The sequence below is a fragment of the Hippopotamus amphibius genome, chromosome 2 (assembly GCF_030028045.1).
Source record: "Hippopotamus amphibius kiboko isolate mHipAmp2 chromosome 2, mHipAmp2.hap2, whole genome shotgun sequence".
Taxonomy (NCBI): Eukaryota; Metazoa; Chordata; class Mammalia; order Artiodactyla; family Hippopotamidae; genus Hippopotamus; species Hippopotamus amphibius.
This window is the reverse complement of record NC_080187.1, coordinates 108,930,051-108,933,611: the sequence shown is the minus strand read 5'-3', so window position 1 is coordinate 108,933,611 and position 3,561 is coordinate 108,930,051. Positions and strand designations below refer to the sequence as shown.

Genomic DNA, 3,561 nt, shown 5'->3' with positions numbered 1-3,561 from the left:
TACATCAAATTTTTTCTATAAAAGGTATTGGTTTATAGATTATTATTAATATTAAATTTATTAGAGATGAAGGCTCATTTAATAAAATTTTAGAATCATGGAACACTATTAGTTATGATCAATTCCTGAAACCACATGGAGTCTACTGCTTTGCTCAGTTGATTGTGCTTGGATAGAAAGTTCGTGAAACATGGAGCCCAGTTCACTTAAATGAATGTGTTGGGTTTTGTCACTTGGGATATTAATTCTTGAGATTGATGCTCTGAGCATTAGAAAAAGTGTTAGTGGTTTCTAGAATGCAGCCGTGTTTCTCACAATAATAAATTAACATTCATTTTGAGTTGGGCAAACTTAATCTGCTGCAAAAGCAAGGTTGTAGAGTTGATTTAAGTGATTATTAACCTTTGCTGCTGTGCTTGACATTTATTTGTTTTCTTTTGGAATATTTGAGTCAATTTCTCAGTTATTGATTGCTGTAAGTAATATTATTTTAGACCTACATTACTTTATGACTTGAATAATACTATGTAGTTTATTCTACCATAAATTTTAACTGCCAATCTAAATGGAAATAACCTCCCACATATGATTGGTTTTTTAAAAATATGTATAAGAGGAAAGTAAATAAATGATAGATCTGATGGCTAGAATAATCAATTTTTTCCACATTTTATTTAATATTAAATAAAAATACAAGATAATTTTTATCATGTATGTGAAATAAAAATGCTGTTTATTACCAGTTTTATGCCTTATATAAACCACCTAAGTATAAAGTTGATAGTAAAGTTACTATCCTGTGGGAATTAGTTCCAAAATAAGAAATGGTAATTTTTATCATTTCTGAGCTTCTCATATTGATGGTGTCTTGAACATAGCTCTCTAATGACCTTGTACTACTGCAGAGTGACTTTTGTGGGCAAACTTTTTAAAATTCTGTAACCTACTTTCACAGATTAATTAGGTTAAGAATACTTTAACACCAGACACCTAAAAATAGAAGAAAAATCTTGTGTTGGTTACGTGGATGAAAAGGAGATGACAGAATGGAAATAACTGTCCAGGTCTCTTTACTCATTACTGCCTGCTCCACAAAAGGATAGCATCTTTTTTTAAAAAAGTTTTTAATGGAATATAGTTGATTTACAGTGTTGTGTTGTGTTAGTTTCTGCTGTATAACAAAGTGAATCAGTTATACATACACATATATCCACTCTCTTTTAGAGTCTTTTGCCATATAGGTCATTACAGGGTACTAAGTAGAGTTCTCTGTGTGATACAGTAGGTTCTTATTCATTATCTATTTTATATATAGTAGCATGTGTATGTAAATCAGAAGGAATGTGCTTGAGGTGCCTTGGTGATAACAGGTTCTGGTGGAGCATGGCTCAGCTTTGCGAGGCAGGGCAGACAGGTGTCTGGAATTCATCCTCTGGGGTAGATGCTGGACCAGCCACAGCATCCTCAGTCTTAGATTAAATGCGGAGGGAGTGCTATCATTATCCCTAACCAGTGATGTTGTGGATGGGTTGTGGGTGGAACAGGACTGGCTATGGTTTAATGGGTTAGGGGCTCAGTAATAGACAAATAAGGATTCCTTATATTGATACTTTTGCACCTGTAAAAATTCTGTGTAATATTGTCTATCAAATTCTACAGAATAAAATATTCAAAAATATAAGAATTTAAAAAATACAGTTCATAATCCATTGTGTGGGTGTTTAGTAATTTATTCAATCTCCTCTAGATTCTATTTTGTACTTTGGTAAGGGGGAAAAAGGAATTCATAATATTTGCTTTGAGAATTTGTTGAAATTTATTTTTAATAGTTCAAAGTTGTTTAAATGACATGGTTTTTTTGTTTGTTTTGTTTGTTTTTGATACAAAGCTGTCCATCTGTGACAGGCTTGTTTGTGGTATGGGCTTTTTAAATTTTATTTTTCTGGAAGTTTCTCTTTAAATTTTTAATTTATTTTGGAGTATAGTTGATTAACAATGGTGTGTTAGTTTCAGGTGTACAGCAAAGTGATTCAGCTATGCATATACATATATCTATTCTTTTCCGGATTCTTTTCCCATAGAGGTTATTACAGAGTATTGAGTAGAGTTCCCTGTGCTATACAGTAGGTCCTTATTAGTTATCTACTTTATATATAGTGGTGTGTATATATTAATCCCAAACTCCTAATTTATCCTTACCCCCACCCCCCACCTTTCCCCTTTAGTAACCATAAATTTGTTTTCTAAGTCTGCAAGTCTGTTTCTCTTTTGTAAATAAGTTTGTATCATTTTTTTTTAAGATTCCACATGTAAGTGCTATCACATGATATTTGTCTTTGATTTACTTAGTGTGATAATCTCTGGGTCCATACATGTTGCTGCAAATGGCATTACTTAAATATTTTTGCTACAATGATGGTAGTATTTTTCGTCAACAGCAGTTCACCTAGTGAGTGTTGATACTTTGGGTCTGAGTGAAAAAAAAATATTTTTGGCTGAGTAATATTCCATTATGTGTGTATACATATATATGTGTGTGTATACACACACACCTCCCCCCCCACATCTTCTTTATCCACTCATCTGTCGATGGACATTTAGGTTGCTTCCATGTTCTGGCTGTTGTAAATAGTGCTGCAGTGGACATTGGGGTGCATGTATCTTTTAGAATTATAGTTTTCTCCAGATGTAAGCCCAGGAGTGGGCTTGCTGTATCATATGGTAGTTCTATTTTTAGTTTTCTTAAGGAGGCTCCATAAAGCTTTCCATAATGGCTGCACCAATTTACATTCCCACCAACAGTGTAGGAGGGTTCCCTTTTCTCTCTTCAGTATTTATTGTTTGTAGACTTTTTGATGGTAGCCATTCTGACTGGTGTGAGGTGATACCTCATTATAGTTTTGCTTTGCGTGGTGTAGTTTTGCTTTGCATTTCTCTAATGGTTAGCGATGTTGAGAATTTTTTTCATGTGCTTTTTGGCCATCGGTGTGTATTCTTTGGAGAAATGTCTGTTTAGATCTTCTGTCCATTTTTTGATTGCGTTGTTTGTTGTTTTTATATTGAGCTGCATGAACTGTTTGTATATTTTGGAGATTAATCCCTTGTCAGTCGCTTCATTTGCAAATATTTTCTCCCACTGTGAGGGTTTTTTCACTTTGTTGATGATTTTCTCTGCTGTGCAAAAGCTTTTAAGTTTACTTAGGTCCCACTTTTTAATTTTTGTTTTTATTTTCATTACTTTGGAAGGTGGATCCAAAAAGATACTGCTGTGATTTATGTCAAAGAGTATTCTGCCTATGTTTTCCTCTAATAATTTTGTAGTATCTGGTCTTACATTTAGATCCTTAATCCCATTTTGAGTTTATTTTTGGTGTATGGTGTTAGAGAATGTTCTCATTTCATTATTTTACATGTAGTTGTCTAGTTTTCCCAGCACTGCTTATTGAAGAGACTGTCTTTTCTCCATTCTTGCCTCCTTTGTTGTAGATTAATTGACCATAGGTACATGGGTTTATCTCTGGGCTTTCTATCCTGTTCCATTGATCTATATTTCTGTTTTTG

At 33.5% G+C, this 3,561-nt stretch overlaps 1 non-coding gene across 1 annotated transcript; it reads left to right on the top strand.

Annotated features, from left to right (window-relative positions):
• The first annotated feature begins 2,407 nt into the window (after window positions 1–2,407).
• Window positions 2,408–2,478, top strand: LOC130847227 (small nucleolar RNA SNORD56). Its single transcript, XR_009052012.1, has one exon. It is a non-coding gene; the product is annotated as a small nucleolar RNA SNORD56 (small nucleolar RNA).
• Window positions 2,479–3,561: the final 1,083 nt, after the last annotated feature.